The sequence below is a fragment of the Macrobrachium nipponense genome, chromosome 18 (genome assembly GCF_015104395.2).
Source record: "Macrobrachium nipponense isolate FS-2020 chromosome 18, ASM1510439v2, whole genome shotgun sequence".
In the NCBI taxonomy this organism is placed as follows: domain Eukaryota; kingdom Metazoa; phylum Arthropoda; class Malacostraca; order Decapoda; family Palaemonidae; genus Macrobrachium; species Macrobrachium nipponense.
In genome coordinates, this window is record NC_087211.1 from 8,447,421 (window position 1) to 8,466,942 (window position 19,522).

Here is a 19,522-nt window from a genome sequence, read left to right on the forward strand (position 1 = left end):
CATCGTTCTCGATCTCCAAGTATTTAGCTGGTTTACTTTCAGAATGTAGTATTAATGAATATACATTAAAAAACGGGTACGAATTTCAGCAACAAATTACAAACCAGGATGGTGACTATTTTATGGTCAGTTACGATGTTGAATCACTTTTCACTTATGTACCATTAAACGAAACAATTGATATTATTTTAAACAAGATTTTTATCAGCAATGATACTCTGTTTTATAGTTTTAATAGGGCTATTTTTAAACAATTTCTGGAACTTGCTGTGCAAGACTCTAATTTTTATTTTCAACCGAACAAACTCTATTCGCAGGTCGATGGAGTTGCTATGGGATCCCCTTTAGGCCCCATTTTTGCAAATTTTTTTGTGTAACTTAGAAACAAAATTTTTAAATCAATGGGAGTCTTTTTTTAAACCAGCATACCACAGGAGAAATGTAGACGACACTTTTGCTCTTTTTAAGTACCCTTGGCAATGCACACAGTTTCTGGAATATATCAATCAGCAACACCCAAATACCTATTCAGTTTACGATGGAGGTGGAGAGCGGAGACAGTTTGCCATTTCTCGATATCAATATTACAAGAAGCAATTCTGAATTCACCACAGCTGTCTATAGAAAAAAGACCTATACTGGTTTAACTAACAACTATTACAGTTCATGCCAAAGAACCTTCAAATTAAATACCATTTATACTCTTGTCCATAGAGCATTAAAATATTCGTCTAGCTGGCCAACTTTCCATAATGAAATAGAATTGTTATTAGGTTTTTTCAGAAAAATTCCTATCCCAAAGACGTAGTCCTTACAGTTATCAATAAACTTTTAACCACCGAGTTCTCCAACCACCATTGCCCAACTTTGATGTTCCCAAGAAACTGTTCTTTGTTTCCATCCCTTTTGTGTTTGATACAAAAATTCTCACGTAGACTAACACAGATCATTGAACAAGAAATTCCCTGTCTTCAGTTAAAACTTATTTCTAATAATCCATGCACGATAGGTTCTCTTTTCAGCTGTAAAGATCTCTTGCAGTCCTTCATGAGATCTAATGTTGTATATAAATTCACATGCCCTGGATGTCCGGGCTCTTACATCGGATCTACTCGTAGGCTATTGCAAGTGAGATATTGCAGCCACATGGGTTTCAGTTTTCGTACAGGCCAGAGAATTAAACAACCAGAGTTTTCTAACATTAAAAATCATGCTGCTATATGCAAAATAGAGGTCTTGAAACAGCATTTCTCTATTATTGGATATACAAAGGACCCAGATCATCTAACTACTCTGGAGTCATTACTTATTAAAAGGCAAGTTCCCTCTTTGAACAGTAACACCACGGCTTCACCTCTGTATTTGGCATAGCTGACCCTTTGTTTGGAACGTCAGGTTTTGCTATTCCTTCTTCGTCTTTAGCCTTGGATGGTTGTTGTCTTAGTTCTCTCTCTCTTTTTTACAGTGTTTTAAAGAATGTTTAACTTTAACTTCTGCTTTTCTTTTTAAACCATTAATTTTTAATTGCCTTGTAAGTTTTGTGAATTCCTTTTATAATGTATTTACTTTTATTGTTCACAGACTGATGATGCACCGAGAATTGTGTGCGGAACGTTTTTAATAAACTATGGCCTTCTACTGATGTATTATGGTACCCCCTGAAGTATTGTTATATATATATATATATATATATATATATATATATATATATATATATATATATATATATATATATATATATATGTGTGTGTGTGTTAATCTGTATTGTATTTGTGTACGTGCGTTCAAAACCACATGGGGTGAGACAGAGATAGAAAGCCACTGGATACTATTTCTGGCAAAAGTCAAGATTGAAAAGTTGGCATTCGTATTGGGTAAAACTGAATATATCTACAAGGTCAAGTTACTCTGTTTACAATTTCAAGTTACTATTGCTGTGTTTATACACACACACACACACATACACACACACAAACACACATACACACACACACACACACATAAAATATATATATATATATATATATATATATATATATATATATATATATATATATATATATATTAAGTTCAATTACTTTATCTAGAAAGCCAATTTATCAAATAAAACGTCGACCTAAAAGTTCCTCATCCCATTATGCAATTAGAGCGAAAGCCATGAAATGACTTCATTAGTGACACCGACCTCTCACCTCCAGCCATCATTTTTAAGGCTACAATTATGGAAGTCCGGATATCTTGCATTTGTTGTTAATGACAGGTTTATGGGTGTAATTAACAGGAAAAAAGCTCCTTTGAGGGATTATCATTAATGAACGTTTAATCTCTTTGATGGATATGACCTTTCAGTGGTGAGTGTTTTTGCTGGAATTTCTATACTAATTTGGGAATTCCAGATGCCCAGTCTGGCATCTGCTTCTCTACTCGACATCTAAAGGATAACTGTCCCATTAATTAATGTTCTTTGAAGCGTCCACTCGGCACCTAGTTGCAACCCATTTTGCTGCACCTCCCTTCGTAGTTCTACTTCTTCGAATTACTTTGCACCTTCTCCTAACAAGTGCTTCATAGCGCAATTGCCAGGTTTTCCTCCTGTTACACCTTTCAAACCCTTTTCACCCTCAATTTCTCTGTCAGCACTGAATGAAATCATGGGTCCCAGTGCCTGGCCTTTGGCATAAATTCTAAATTCCGTTCTATAGAATATTTAAGGACCCTTTTACTGAAAAACTGCCCTAAAAACTACAAGCCAGGTGTGCTTTTCTTTAATCAGCTTACTGAGAAAGTTGAAGGGTCTTCATTTTTCCTCCATAGACCTCGAAGTAAGCTGGCAAGTGTATTCAATAAATACACCTTTTGAGATGACTAACTTTGCTTAGCACTCATCTGCTCAATGTTGACGATCTGATGTCCATAAGTCTATTCCAACTGGTTAAAGATGGGTAAATATTTGAAGGGAATTTTATATCTTACTGGTAAATTACGAGGGTAGTTCAATCATTTAAATTAACCATGAAAAAATTGTGAAGGCCAGAGACTAAGGGCGTGGTTATGATCTAAATGTTTGTTAGGTAATCTCTAGTGAAGCTAATATCACTGTAATTGTCAGTGCTCACGCTTCCATCTTATATTGGTTATTTCCTCGCACTATAGGTCACCGTAAGATCAATACTGAATGTTTAACTTTATACCAAGCCTCTTTTTACGCAAAGGAATAGGTTCCTGTGTAAATGTTTTCACTCTACACTTGTCTCTTTATAAAATGGGGGGTAAAAAGCAGACAACAAAAGAAAAACACAAAATAAACAAAAATGACAATAGCACGTTAGGAGGGGTATGTTTGGCAGTCGAAAGTTAATGTTTTCAAATGCAATTTTGACGAATATGCAAATGTTATCGGTGTCGGAAGCTCTCATTGTGACTTTAATCTCAATGTTAGTTTGTATTTACTCAACCAATAAATGGTTTATTTTTTTAAATACCTTGACTTACTTTAGATATTAAGATTACATTGCTATTTACTGGGAAAGCAAATCCACAGTAGTATGCCTGTTTGACTTTGTTATTTAAAATATACGCAGCAGAAAGCTTTCGATGACCTGCACGGTTCTCCTTGTCAATCAGATTGACTCGTGTGATTATGAAATCTCTTTATATGACTACTTACTGTTTTCCTTTTGTTTAACGCCAGCGATCTTTCTAAACACCACGCAACACGGAAAGTGCTGGAGAGAAACGCTTCCTCGCCAAACTAGCTTGTTTAATCGTTCGTTCATTATAAATTATCCTGCACTACTGGTCTTTTCTATTTGTGAAATGCTACGAAAACGAAACTCTGGAAATGTTGCAACTGGTCCGACCCCGACTGACGAAACTAGAATGTTTCACCTTTTTCATTTCACTCTCAACAAATCGGACGGTATTAAAGCAACCTCTCTGGATTAGGCAAAATGTCATCGCATACTTTAATTGCAAGTTCGCTATACATATAATACCGAGAGAATGTGTAGTGAATGAGAAAGAAACAGCCTCATTCCCACACCCATGACTTTGTTTACGTTATTATAATACTTAAAACGTATTTACTTATGTAGGGGACACGGGAGATTCGTCCAGATACACAAGAACTCTTTTAGGAAATCTGGAAATAATCTCAACATCCATCAAACGAATATGAGACAACAGGTGAAAAATGACGGAAATGTTTCAAATTATTACACTCGCGCTGGAATTTGAGAATCTTAAACCTTTCCCACCCACCCACCAACCTCTCTCTCTCTCTCTCTCTCTCTCTCTCTCTCTCTCTCATGTAATAAATCCATGGATACCTGAGCCTTAGAATCCCAGTTTCGACATCGCGGTAATCTTTCCATCCACAGTTTAAAACTATCTCATATTTCGAGATTCCATTATTCCTTCAAACCCATTATTCCTTTGATTAAAATAATGACGATTTGTGTCATCAGCATACAGCGTTTTTGCAAATTATGAAATAGCCTTCAATGACTTGCTAAAAACTGCATTAAAACGCTGTTATATGCAGAAACAGAAAGTAAATCAGAAAAAAAGGAATAGAATGGAATATAAATTTTAGGCCAAAGACCAAGCGCTGGGACCTATGGGGAGATCATTGAGCGCTGAAAGGGAAATTGAGAACAGGTAAGTCTGAAAGGTGCAACGGGAGGTAAATTTCGAAGCAGCTGCACACGAAACAAATGTTAGGAAATGTTGACGAAAGTCAGATGGAAGAGAGAAAGTGAACGGAGGTACAGTAAAAGGAACGATAGGGGGTAGCAGCTAGGGGTATAGCAGGGACGCTGCAAAGAACCTTAAGTCATGCCTACAGTGCAGAGTGAGGGGCACTGTCGGAACTAACCCCCACCCCCTTCTGAAAACAGGAAAGGAGAAATGATATTTAGAGAAATTCCTGGCAGCTGAATCGAGGCGCCATCTGGCCTAAATAAGCATTAGGGGAGTTTCCCCTGATTTACCGAGACAATACTTCGCTTGCAAACGACTGAGAATGCGGTAAGAGCAGCCTCCTCCCACTGAGCTTATCAAAGTTTCAGCTCTGCACCTCCTCTCCGCGCCGGGTAAGGGGCATCGCCTTCATCTGCCATCCGAGGGACGTACTAATACTTGCACGTGCAGGTTGTTCTGTTACATTCTAAATTCGCGTCACAACAGATTCCTGAAGTTATTGAAATGCAACAGAGTTAATCTTCTGAGATAATCTGGACTCAATTGTATTAGTCGCTCAATGTCACAATAATAAAACATTCACGATCATTAAAAGGTTCTTCTAACGAAATCAAGAGAGAGAGAGAGAGAGAGAGAGAGAGAGAGAGAGAGAGAGAGAGAGAGTTACAAGGAGTTGCGAGGATTTGGATGTCTCCATGACTTCTTAGTCCATCCGAGGAGACATCGTGAGAGATGGAGAAAGAGAGAATCATAGTGTAGAGAAAGAGACAGGAAAAGAGATAATCACTACAGTAATAGAGAGAGAGAGAGAGAGAGAGAGAGAGAGAGAGAGAGAGAGAGAGAGAGAGAGAGACTCATCACAGTAGAAAAAAGAATAATATGATCACCGGGAAATCAGAATTGTTCATTATTAACCAGCACACTTTTCCGACGAATACGATCATCTTTCGGGTAATAAGATTTTTTTTAATAAGAAACGGGGAAAAAATGAAAAGCTGCCATAATCAGGCAAAACCAATTTAATGCCTGGGAAGACCAGCCAGTGAGACTGTCCCTTTTATTAGAAAAAAAACTACTGTTCGCTATAATAATCTTCGAGGAATAAAATAATGGAAAAAAAATGGAAAAAAAAGATTCCCGGGGCTTCAGACTGGGGTTAACGATGGGTAAAATCCAATATTTTTTGTCTTTCTATTTTAATTTAGTTTCTGAAGTAAATGTGTAAGGCCTAGGGTTTTTTGATTGATAATATATTGTCCATGTGTTCTCAGTGACCTATGGAATGTGGAGAACAGTGAGAAGCAATGACCTGAGAGTAGCTGATGAATGAGTTTCTGGGGGTGGGGATGGCGTGAGATAAAAATGATTAGTTTCGACAAGTCAATGTACTGTGTTTATTAACTCTTCTCAAAGTGCCTTTGTGAACTGGATGCAGGTAGAACCGTGAGGCGCTAACAAAGTGTGTGTTCGTATGTGTGATAATGTGGCGCCTCTTTCTGTTAAAAGAGTGTCATACCCAAGCCTATGGGAGGATTTTGACAGAGGGGCTTCAAGTCACAGGAAAGATGCCGGCGATTCGCCGGGTTTCAGTTTTTTATTAACTGTGTTTATAGTGGTCCGGTTGCTTGGGTGAGTGTTGAAGTGTTTTAGCCGAAGACTGGCTTGTTGTCTGTTTGACATTTTTAAGAATATCTGATCTTTAGATTTTGTTGCTAAACTTATGTGTACTTACCAGGATGTGTTCTGTGTCTTTGAAAACAGACGATTCTGGTACTTCTGGCAGTTCCCAGATGGGTGTAGACTTTTTTTTGGTGACTATGATTACTATCAGACATTGTACTATTCGGAGTTTTTTGTTAGTTAGTCTGTAAGACTGGATTACTTGATTGATTGATTTATTTATTCATTGTTAATAAACGTTAATGTTATGATGCGACTCTCTCATTTTCATTACCTGTTAGAATGGAGAGAAAGAGGTGGAGAGAGAGAAAGGTGTCGGTGCTAGAGAGAGAGAGAGAGAGAGAGATGATGAGAGAGGAGAAGAGAGAGAGAGAGAGAGAGACGAGAGAGGCTGTGTGTGTAATGCTGTGTTGGTTTGCCTTCCGTTTCGTGCTCACGCTTACCTAATGAATAAAGGGGGGAATCCCCCATTACTAATGATTTGCTTTCAGCTCAGAATACAAATAATATAAATGTACTATGGAGCCCCTTAAGAGAACAATTATCAACAATAATTATTTTTCAAAACACACTATTCCCAGGAGGTCTCTAAATAAGATGCCACGAGGAATGAGATAAAGATTTAGAAATGGAGGACCAAGCGAGGGCCGACTGAAGATTCCCAGAATTAAATCTGGCTGATAATTGTGATGAAAATGAAGATGATATTGATGAATATTCTATAAACAATAAACAACAGCATACGTAAGGAAAATCTAGGAAACGTAAGGTTATCACATGTACGTATATGCGCATGCGAATATAAACAAAATGAAATATATCGTGAACAGATGAATGGATTTCGATTAAGCAATATGAAATTATTCCTTATTTGTTCAATAATTTCATTCTAGTAACTTATCTCTTCTTTCCGTGTTTCATATTACCTTCTATTCCTTCTTTCAAATGAACGCCGTATTCCTTGGAAGTGTGTGTGATACTGCCACATACAGCCATACAGAAAAGGGAAAGAAGGGTGACAAACTAAACTCGTAGATTCTTTAAAATCTTGTATAATGCAAATATACGGACATCAATGTGACAGCAGCGGGAAGATCCTACTCATTGCGCCATGTGTGGGATACTGCCACATACATCCATGCAAGAAATGGAATGAAGGGTGACAAATTAAACCCGTAGGTTCTTTAAAATCTCTTATAATGAAGATATGCGGTCATCAACGTGACAGCAGCGAGAAGCAGGTCCATACTTGTCACTACAACGACCACTGAACAGCGACTGATTAAGCACACGGCGGAAAGAAAAGCAGTGTTGACTGACACATCTAATTACATTGTTGCCACGATGCATAATGAAATAGTTGTCTTACAGAACGTGCAATGGTAAAATATAAATGGGAACATAAATATCATTCTTCTACAAAATAATACTAAAGCAAATGTACATTAATGTTCATGAACTGTAAGTAATGTAAGTAATATACAGCATAACATTAGATATCTATACAAGACGCTTGAATTGCAAGTCAGTGGTTCCTGAAGGCCAGTTTCATATGAACATGGGTTTATCTCAGTAATAATAATAATAATAATAATAATAATAATAATAATAATAATAATAATAAACAATAATAATAATAATAATAATAAAAATTTAATATCAGGAGAGGGATCTTCCAGGGCGACTCACTGTCCCAACTACTCTTCGTAGTAGCCATGATTCCCATGACAAAAGTACTACAGAAGATGGATGCCGGGTACCAACTCAAGAAAAGAGGCAACAAAATCAACCATCTGATGTTCATGGACGACATCAAGCTGTATGGTAAGAGCATCAAGGAAATAGATACCCTAATCCAGACTGTAAGGATTGTATCTGGGGACATCAGGATGGAGTTTGGAATAGAAAATGCGCCTTAGTCAACATACAAAAAGGCAAAGTAACGAGAACTGAAGGGATAAAGGCTACCAGATGGGAGCAACATCAAACACATAGATGAGACAGGATACAAATACCTGGAATAATGGAAGGAGGAGATATAAAACACCAAGAGATGAAGGACGATCGATAAGGAAAGAATATATGCAGAGACTCAAGGCGATACTCAAGTCAAAACTCAATGCCGGAAATATGATAAAAGCCATAAACACATGGGCAGTGCCAGTAATCAGATACAGCGCAGATAGTGGAATGGACGAAGGCAGAACTCCGCAGCATAGATCAGAAAACCAGGAAACAAATGACAATACACAAAGCACTACACCCAAGAGCAAATACGGACAGACTATACATAACACGAAAGGAAGGAGGGAGAGGACTACTAAGTATAGAGGACTGCGTCAACATCGAAAACAGAGCACTGGGGCAATATCTGAAAACCAGTCAAGACGAGTGGCTAAAGAGTGCATGGGAAGAAGGACTAATAAAAGTAGACGAAGACCCAGAAATATTACAGAGACAGGAGAAAGGAACAGGAAAGAAACAGAAGGACTGGCACAACAAACCAATGCACGGACAATACATGAGACAGACTAAAGAACTAGCCAGCGATGACACATGCAATGGCTACAGAGGGGAGAGCTAAAGAAGGAAACTGAAGGAATGATAACAGCGGCACAAGATCAGGCCCTAAGAACCAGATATGTTCAAAGTATGATAGACGGAAATAACATCTCTCCATATGTAGGAAGTGCAATACGAAAAATGAAACCATAAACCACATAGCAAGTGAATGCCCGGCACTTGCACAGAACCAGTACAAAAAGAGGCATGATTCAGTGGCAAAAGCCCTCCACTGGAGCCTGTGCAAGAAACATCAGCTACCTTGCAGTAATAAGTGGTACGAGCACCAACCTGAGGGAGTGATAGAAAACGATCAGACAAAGATCCTCTGGGACTATCGGTATCAGAACGGATAGGGTGATACATGCAAACAGACCAGACGTGACGTTGATTGACAAAGTCAAGAAGAAAGTATCACTCATTGATGTCGCAATACCATGGGACACCAGAGTTGAGAGAAGAGAGGGAAAAAATGGATAAGTATCAAGATCGAAAATAGTAAATAAGAAGGATATGGGATATGCCAGTGGAAATCGTACCCATAATCATAGGAGCACTAGGCACGATCCCAAGATCCCTGAAAAGGAATCTAGAAAAACTAGAGGCTGAAGTAGCTCCAGGACTCATGCAGAAGAGTGTGATCCTAGAAACGGCACACATAGTAAGAAAAGTGATGGACTCCTAAGGAGGCAGGATGCAACCCGGAACCCCACACTATAAATACCATCAGTCGAATTGGAGGACTGTGATTAAAGCAAAAAAAAAAAAAAAAAAAAAAAAAAAAAAACAAAAAAAAAAAAAAAAAAAAAAAAAAAATAATAATAATAATAATAAATAATAATAATAACAATAATAATAATAATAGACAAAATGGTAATGAAGAACAGTAGGAGAAGGAAAAACCAACCTAAGCATGGCATGGTAGACTATAAGAAAGCCTTCGACATGATACCACACACATGGCTAATAGAATGCCTGAAAATATACGGGGCAGAGGAAAACACCATCAGCTTCCTCAAAAATACAATGCGCAACTGGAATACAATACTTACAAGCTCTGGAATAAGACTAGCAGAGGTTAATATCAGGAGAGGGATCTTCCAGGGCGACTCACTGTCCCCACTACTCTTCGTAGTAGCCATGATTCCCATGACAAAAGTACTACAGAAGATGGATGCCGGGTACCAACTCAAGAAAAGAGGCAACAGAATCAACCGCTGATGTTCATGGACATCAAGCTGTATGGTAAGAGCATCAAGGAAATAGATACCCTAATCCAGACTGTAAGGATTGTATCTGGGAACATCAGGATGGAGTTTGGAATAGAAAAATGCGCCTTAGTCAACATACAAAAAAGGCAAAGTAACGAGAACTGAAGGGATAAAGCTACCAGATGGGAGCAACATCAAACACATAGATGAGACAGGATACAAATACTGGGAATAATGGAAGGAGGGGATATAAAACACCAAGAGATGAAGGACACGATCAGGAAAGAATATGTGCAGAGACTCAAGGCGATACTCAAGTCAAAACTCAACGCCGGAAAATATGATAAAAGCATAAACACATGGCAGTGCCGAGTAATCAGATACAGCGCAGGAATAGTGGAATGGACGAAGACAGAACTCCGCAGCATAGATCAGAAAACCAGGAAACATATGACAATACACAAAGCACTACACCCAAGAGCAAATACGGGACAGACTATACATAACACGAAAGGAAGGAGGGAGAGGGGAACTACTAAGTATAGAGGACTGCGTCAACATCGAAAACAGAGCACTGGGGCAATATCTGAAAACCAGTGAAGACGAGTGGCTAAAGAGTGCATGGGAAGAAGGACTAATAAAAGTAGACAAAGACCCAGAAAAGTATACAGAGACAGGAGATGACAGACAGAACAGAGGACTGGCACAACAAACCAATGCACGGACAATACATGAGACCGACTAAAGAACTAGCCAGCGATGACACATGGCAATGGCTACAGAGGGGAGAGCTAAAGAAGGAAACTGAAGGAATGATAACAGCGGCACAAGATCAGGCCCTAAGAACCAGATATGTTCAAAGAACGATAGACGGAAATAACATCTCTCCCATATGTAGGAAGTGCAATACGAAAAATGAAACCATAAACCACATACCAAGCGAATGCCCGGCACTTGCACAGAACCAGTACAAAAAGAGGCATGATTCAGGCAAAAGCCCTCCACTGGAGCCTGTGCAAGAAACATAAGCTACCTTGCAGTAATAAGTGTTACGAGCACCAACCTGAGGGAGTGATAGAAAACGATCACGCAAAGATCCTCTGGGACTATGGTATCAGAACGGATAGGGTGATACGTGCAAACAGACCAGACGTGACGTTGATTGACAAAATCAAGAAGAAAGTATCACTTATTGATGTCGCAATACCATGGGACACCAGAGTTGAAGAGAAAGAGAGGGAAAAAATGGATAAGTATCAAGATCTGAAAATATAAATAAGAAAGATATGGGATATGCCAGTGGAAATCGTACCCATAATCATAGGAATCTAGAAAAGGAATCTAGAAAAACTAGAGGCTGAAGTAGCTCCAGGACTCAAGCAGAAGAGTGTGATCCTAGAAACGGTACACATAGTAAGAAAAATGATGGACTCCTAGGAGGCAGGATGCAACCCGGAACCCCAAACTATAAATACCACCCAGTCGAATGGAGGACTGTGATAGAGCAAAAAAAAAAAAAAATAATAATAATAATAATAATAATATCATGATGTTCTCTTGAGTGCTGTTAGATGAACAAGCGTCTGTCATCTGAATGATGAGGATATCAATAATAACATAACGTTCTCTTCAGTGCTGCTAGATAAACCAAACTCCCACTTGACGAGTTGACAGAAAGCGATCAGTTTAATGCTTGACGGTGCATGAGAAGCGTATTATGCAAAACTATCGACCCATTCCGGTCTTGCAGCTTTAAGGCAAGAAAAAGTCGGCCTGGAAAGGAAGGTGATAAATGGTCCATAAATCTCCCAGATAATATCAGGGACGGTCTAAGCTCAGCAAGAATTCCCTCAGAAATTGCGGACAATGAGAGCAGCGTCAATAGTGAGAGGCCGACCTGCATCCCATATAAAAATAATAATAATAATAATAATAATTTAATAATAATAAATAATGAATAAATAATAATTAATAATAATAATAATAATAATAATAATAATAATAATAACTGACTTGTGATAAATAACTGATATGTATCATATTTGTTTCGTAACGCGATTTCAAAAACAGGTGGCCAAAAACGGTAGCTAAAAAAGAAAAAAAAACGAACAGATAAGACCAAGATTATGACAATGCAAAACCTGAAACAATAAGGAAAACTAACAGAAGCTCTAGCACAGGTAAACACACATACACACACACACACACACCCTTCAACATGGTTCCTGCACCACCGTAATAAGTTGGGATTGTCTTATAATTAAATGTCAAGACCTCAGTAGCCTGCGAAACCAGGAAGCACTGAGATTTAAGACAGGAATGATGTACGAAGAAGAAGAAGAAGAAGAAGAAGAAGAAGAACTCATCTCGGGGAGAACTCGTTTTCACAAAGGGTGATCCTTCCCCAATGAGATTTTTGCCCTTTTGTCAAATCTTCTAATTTTGGGAGATATTTTGAAACTTCATCCTTCTTAAGAAGAGATCCTCTTTCCTATGGACATTAAATAGATTTGTTTGAGCGTCTTATAATTAAGGGTTTCTTCATACACATACACTCATTCATTACTGACACACAAACATAACTTTCTGACTCACATCGGAACCGAACCCAGGTCTTCCAATTAAAAAGGGCAAGGGCGCTATGACCTCACCACACAGGCAGCGCCCTTGCCTGTCAATTGAAAGACCTGGGTTCGATCCCGACGTGGGTCAGAGCTTTATTTCTGTTCCACGCGTGATTGCGTTAATTACTTCTAACACACAGAGACACAAACACACACACATATATAGATGATTTTATGATGCTCTAGGGGCTTAGGTAATGAAGGTGACCACTATTTCTTAGCGGTCACCCATGCAAACATTGATCAAAAGCGATGTTTATCAGTTTCCCAACTTCAATGACCATACTACTAGTGGATATATATATATATATATATATATATATATATATATATATATATATATATATATATATATATATATATATATATATATATATATATATATATATATATTTATATATATATATACCCAACTTCAATGACCATACTACCAGTGGATATATATATATATATATATATATATATATATATATATATATATATATATATATATATATATATATATATATATATATATATATATATATATATATATATATATATATATAAATATATATATATATATATATATATATATATATATATATATATATATATATATATATATATATATCCACTGGTAGTTTAGTAAGGTCATTGAAGTTGGGAAACTGATAAACATCGCTTTTGATCAATGTTTGCATGGGTGACCGCTAAGAAATAGTGGTCACCTTCATGACCTAAGCCCCTAGAGACGATTTTGCAACAGGTTTCACACAGACTGAACTTTAATGGGGCGTTCCATTCCTCATCTCTCTCTCTCTCTCTCTCGTCTCTCTCTCCTCTCTCTCTCTCTCTCTTCTCTTTCTCTCTCTCTCTCTCGATATTTAGTATACATCGCAGACGGAGATATCGGAAATAATAGTTCCCAACAAAGCACGATTTTGCAATAGGTACCATGCAGGCTTATATAATTATAATAGGGTGTTTGATATTCTCTCTCTCTCTCTCTCTCTCTCTCTCTCTCTCTCTCTCTCTCTCTCTCTCTCTCTCTCTCTCTCATATTTAGTATATATCACAGACAGACAGATATGGAAAATGTTAGTTCCTAACAAAGCACAATTTTGCTACAGTTATACCATGAAAGCTTAACTAAATAGGGAGTTTGATTCTCTCTCTCTCTCTCTCTCTCTCTACAGAAATAATTTCTACTATAGTGGATAAACTCCAATTCCATCGACTCTAACAAAACCAATTCGAACTCCCTCGTTACTGATTTCCAATTAATTCAAAACGTAATCAAGTCGATGGCCATTAGCGCAATACATCCAGAGTAAACACGTTACCCATCCCTCGGCTCTCCATTCAAATCAATTTAGCAATAATTCATATTTATATACTTACAGAACTGTGAACGAAGCGTGATTGATAGCAATTCCTGTTCTGGTGATCGCTATCAATGGAGTTTGGGGTTTCCACATTAAAACTATATAGTCCATAAAAGCAGCAGAGATTTTTGGAAAGATTTCTCTGGTTTGACAAACTCAAACAAACCATGATTAGAGAGAGAAGGAAAATGCTTAGCCTTACACTGTTCATCAGTGGACACATTTTACAATCCTACATTGAAAGGTTTCGGATTAATATTAACTCTGCTTAGCAGAATATACATCTCTTTCACACCCTAGTAGTAGTAAGGCCTTAAAAGATGACAGTTAGTCCTAATTAATATATAGATACTTTGTCGCCATTGACGTTTATACAAATCTACCCATGAACCTTTCTCTCTCCCTGTGTGTGTGGTCTGATGATAATAACAGAACCAATAAAGTCGACGGCGAGAGGCAATAAAGCCCACAATGAATGGTTATATAGGCCACAATTAAAAGCAATGAACACCACAATGAAAGTTATTTATGAACGCGTATCAGATGACAGTATTAATTAACGCCACATCGCATTTCCAAAGGTCTCGTGCAACAAATTTAACGTCATCTGATCGGTCAGCTGTATTTGCAAGTAGATACTTTTTTGTGAATCCATCACCTAAACATATGTCATCATGCAAATTAATGATACATTTATCGGGGAAGATATACAAAGCAAGTGGTCTGTGAACACCAACCTCACATACGACAGACGGGAAAGGCCATTATCACGAAGGGCCAAAAATTCAGTCGACATGAAAAATATACTTTCAGAAATAAGAGTAAATGACTATCATTTACATTCAACATGCACATTTCTTGAACACGTTGATTTTGGATATATTGTGGACCTGATAAGAGTGATGCGCTTAGCTATAAAGACAATATATGATTTGATTTAAACGCTTACTCCCCCAAGGTTAAAATGGAATCACCCAAGAAAAAAAAAAAAATTGCAAGGTGCTGACATCTGTCGGTCCCCTGAACGAAGGCTAACCAACCGGCTTCACTTTTGTACCTAACGCCAAAAATCACCTGACCTGGAAGTACCGGCAGCCATTTCATTACCTTTCGTTCTTTTAACTATTTTTTTCAATCGTCTCGGATCCATTACAGAACCCATGTAATTATGCGCCAGTGTACACGTGATCAGGTAATAAAGCACCCTTACCCTTAATGCATTTCGCATTTAAGATTCCTGTCCTAATGTAATATACTATATCATAAATTCGCTCATAGAGTCTGACGAAACAATAAAAAATTGAACGAAACTATTTAGGAAGCAGTTAGGGAGTTTAATGCGTAGTTAACGCGATAGTTGGGAGAATTTCGTCAATTTTGATCATTCCCATATGAGACGTGAAAGTGGAAATAAGAAAAAATGGAAAATATATATGTTATCTTTCCTATTACCTGTCTTTTGTATTAGGATCTGAGCATTAACAATGAACACCAGTTAAGTTGCGGCGTTTAAAAATTTTGGCATATGAATGTATACTCAGGTCGGTGTAAGAATCATTATCAATTTATATCTATTTGATAACACGAAGTCATAACCATTTACAACATATATTTAAACGGAGAACCTCAATACTGTATCTGGGCAACCACATTTCTTGTGATTTCAACAAAAAAGAAATTTATCACAAGGAAAAAGTACCCGTTTAAAAGGACCATTTCCTTCCCACCACATTTCTTAGGTAGGAATGATTCCTATTAATTTCTCTTGCTTCTTGCTAATGAACAGCTTAATATTCTTTGGAAGCTTGAATTTCAAGTGAATGGCCCCTTTGGTGGGCTTGTTCCATATGAATGCGGTTCATCTTCATAATATAATAATAAGAATACCTTCCATGTACCCAGGTAGATTTTTAGGCTTTCTAACGCACATAGAATCTCGCGAAACGTTGTGCAGCATAATATCAGACTGACTTGGCAATACAAGTAATGCTTTCGTAACCGAGAGGAAGTCAGGAAGTCTAGGGTTCAAGTCAGAGAGCGAGAAATGAGCGCACAGCTGCAATATCAGATGATAAAACAGAGAATCACTCTATAGCAGAGCTGAAATGACGCTCGTCCCAAGAGAGGATGTCACACTGCAAATGAGGTTTCAAGTTAAGCGGCTCATTGTAAAGGGAAACGATATTCTTAGCTACAGGCAGGGGGAAAGATAGACGTGAAATAAGGCTTCATCTCTGTGTAATTCCAGGGACACACACACTGCTGAACACACATAATGACTGGCCTGAATGGATACTTAATTTCTTAGGCCTAATGCCTGAGTATCGACTGTAATTGAAGGACGAAATTGGCTCTCATCACACTTCAATTAATATATACTATTCTTTGTTCACCGCTGCTGAGGTCATGTACATACAAATCGATTCCAATGCCTCTAAGCCTAAATGCCCTGAATCTATATGTACATAAACACCACGGATAAGATGGTAAAACTGGTTGACATGACGTGTATAATTTATGAAAGGGATACAGCTCTAGAGTGAGTGAGAGGAATAAGTCTCCAGTACGCAAGGGATCGGTTGACAGATGAGAACGCAGTGATCTGTGGACGAAGGGATTAATCACTAGATGTTCATGGATAAAGTGACGACAAATGTTCATCGAGAAAATGAGAGAAATATACAGCTCATTTAAGAAGATTCATCGTGAAATAAACCTCTATATTGGGATCTATGAATGCCCAGAGTTAGCGAAAGAAGGGAGGACATAAATTGGAGAGTGGTGAGTAAGTATGATCTAAGTAGCAGTTTAATTAGAAATACTTATGAACATAGTGGTAACAGTAAAATTGTGAAGATGAAGCGCTTCTCAAAGGAGATTAGGGAGAAGACGTAATAATATGTTGCAATGAGAAATGAAAGGAGAATCCAGGTGAAGAATGATATAGTGAAGTGGAAGTATCAGTGAAGTGAAGTCTTCACCTCTCGGTGAAAGAATCTGATGAAATATAAACAGGGAGACGATTTTTTTTGGAAAACTGAATATAAGAAGCAAGTTAGCACAAACTGCTACGATGTATCCATATAGGCATCAAACGTAATGTTTAAAGATGGCATGCATGAAAACATAAACCTTACACACACTCTCTCACACACACACACACACACACACACACACACACACACACATATATATATATATATATATATATATATATATATATATACAATTGTAAGAAGTACTCATCGATCATAAATCACTAAGCACTGTGACACAAGCAGGGTTGAACTTTTTTCGGGGTGGGGTAGGGGAGTCCTGTTGATAGGGAAAGGGACTTATTTTGAAGTAGGAATAGCAGTCCCCAAAAGCCAGAGAGGACCTATTTATTGTTTAGTTGCAATGAAAAAGGAATCTTTTTTGACACCGTGAGAATCTGAAATGGCTCTTAACAAAATTATTTGTATTCTCTACACTGTCTGCATAATGAGTCGAAAGTTCTTCTTACTTTTGCATAGCTGAGAACTTCGAGAAAAATATAATATTTTGTGTCTTTTTCCTTTTGAAGTTACTTTTAAAAGCTACAAGAAAAAAACATATTACACTCTTACAACAAAAATTCAGTCGAGCTCTGTTTTGAATCATATAAAAAAGTTTTAGGTCTGACGAAAAAAGAAACATTGGGGGGAAGAATAAATAAGAAACTTTCTGTAGGATTTTCTTCTTTCTCTGTATTTTCCTATTTTTTTTTCAATTCAATTTCTAATTTTAGTAACTGACTCTCGGTCAGTATCCTCAAAGGCCTTCTTGTATTCTAAGGAAGCTTAAGGTATGTATATATATATATATATATATATATATATATAATATATATCTATATATATATATATTATATATTATACATATATATCTATATATGTGTGCAGGTATGCGTGTGAATGTATAAGTATATATCTAATACGGTTATTATGACTGACTTTGTCTTGACTCCAAGGGGAGATTTAAGATGAATCATGAATAGGCTTCTATTAGACTTTAATAAAACAAATTTTATATTTTATGATTTTGAGAGAGAGAGAGAGAGAGAGAGAGAGAGAGAGATAGAGATGATGAGAGAGAGAGAAGAGAGAGAGAGAGAGAGAGAGAGAGAGAGAGAGAGAGATAGAGAGAGAGAGAGAGTTTTTCCATTAGTACTACTATGGTGAAGCCACGACGCCAACAGTAATACCAGTTTCTCTAAGAGTTTTTCTCACCCGACCAATAAACCGAAAGAAACGAACCTTTACAATAATTAAAGTTCCCCAAAATAGCATCAGGAGGCCTCAGGGGCGGAGGAGTTTTCATTTCAGTCACGTTCCTATTTCCAGTCTCAATGAGACCTCTCTCTAACTTAACTGCTGTTAACGGATGCAGTTTTTTTACACGGAAGATTTTCATGTTTGTTATTTGTAGGGCAGTTGTGACGGCAGATGTTCGATTTGGTCAATTGAGAAAAAAATAAATTTTTGGGGAGATATATAAGTATAAGATGTTATTTTATACGGGGGGGGGGACGTGGCGTGCTATATAGGCATGAGAGAGAGAGAGAGAGAGGAGAGAGAGAGAGAGAGATCAGAGGCAGGATACAATATATAGTTCAGAAGTTTTTCGATGATAATCAGATTCGTCAATTGACATTCTGATCCTCTCTCTCTCTCTCTCTCTCTCTCTCTCTCTCTCTCCTCTGCGTAAAAGTAATTACACCTGCCACCAGAGAAGGGAAAATGACTTTAGTAGTTCCTTTTTTTTATCTAAATTACTCTTTTAAATGAAATATACATGGCGGAATGAAGCTTATCATATAGCTGATAACGGATCAGTAACGACCTCTATCACTTCAGACCATCAACAGAAAGAATGCAATACTTTCGAAAAAAAAAAAAAATCAAGCGAGGGAAGGCATCATACCGCACGAAGGTAAAAAAAAATAGGAAAGAGAAAGACTCTCTTCTTCTTCTTGCATCTTGCAAAGAGGTGTCCTATGCAACGCCCGAATGGACGACACTGAAAAGACGCAAGACGCCTCAGATGCATTTTCTCATCACCCGGAAATTCTCGAGATATCCCAGTGGAAGAGTTTCGAACGAACGGAGAGCCGAATTTTCTCTGGCGGGTTCAGCCCACATAGGTAGTAGGAGTTGTCCCTTGCCCCTTTCCCCTGTCCCTGTGATGGGGGTTAGATCGAATCTGACATCTGTTCTGTAAAGTTTAGAAGACAAGGAGATGAAATGATTGATCGTGTCAGTCTCCATTTGCAGTGATGGGACCTAATTCGTATTTGAAATCTCTTTGGTCAAATATAAGAAAAAGGGAAATGAATCTTGATTACGTCAGTCTTTCG